Consider the following 750-nt stretch of genomic DNA (forward strand, 5'->3'; position numbering starts at 1 on the left):
TCAAGTCTCGAGCCTCATCAAAATTCGAATTAAAAAATCTAGCGAACGCATGTGATTTTATTTTCAGCACACGTGTTTCTATATGTAAATGTATTCGTCCAGTTATTATCAAGTACAGCCCTTTGAGAAAACGATAAATTTTAAAAAGGCGTTCGGTCAAGGAGGCGAAAAAACTTTTCACGTATTCGGATTGCTAGAAGTTTGCTTTGATCCAAGAATATTGGTATCATTCGTATCAAATAGAGCATAGAACGGCTAGTGTTATCTATCTATGCGAGTTAGTATCGATTGGTTTCTTACCGAGTTGGTGTACAACTCATCGTTGTACAAAACTGTCTACGCTCAGTCACTATTGATCGTTTCATGCTGTAAGAAGTGTTTACAAATAATATCCGTACACGTTTGTTGGTGAAAATAAGATACGGTGTTGGCTACTCGAGGCATCTAATTTTGAATAATTTCAAGATAAATTATAGTAACGAAGCGATGGAAAGCAGAAAGGATTTAGTTAGGTATACACTTTTTCATGCTTGCCAAAGATATATTTTTAAACGATCGTTTTTTTAGCATTAAAGAAGAGCCTCGTGACAATTGGGAAGATGTTGCCAACGAGAGTGTCGATCCGGGGGTCTCGGTCAAAACCGAAAACTCTGATGAATCATCGGTAAGATCTATCTTTTGAAATTATGATCAGATTTGCTCCATAAAAAAACTATAACATAATTTTAATTTCAGGCAAATCCCACCAAT

General features: G+C 35.9%; 1 long non-coding RNA gene across 1 annotated transcript; it reads left to right on the top strand.

The window, feature by feature from the left end:
- The first annotated feature begins 329 nt into the window (after positions 1–329).
- LOC111693540 lies at positions 330–750 on the top strand. Its single transcript, XR_002763428.1, has 3 exons — positions 330–512; positions 568–664; positions 736–750. It is a non-coding gene; the product is annotated as an uncharacterized LOC111693540 (long non-coding RNA).

Source organism: Trichogramma pretiosum, unplaced genomic scaffold, assembly GCF_000599845.2.
Source record: "Trichogramma pretiosum strain Unisexual culture from Peru unplaced genomic scaffold, Tpre_2.0 scaffold622, whole genome shotgun sequence".
In the NCBI taxonomy this organism is placed as follows: Eukaryota; Metazoa; Arthropoda; class Insecta; order Hymenoptera; family Trichogrammatidae; genus Trichogramma; species Trichogramma pretiosum.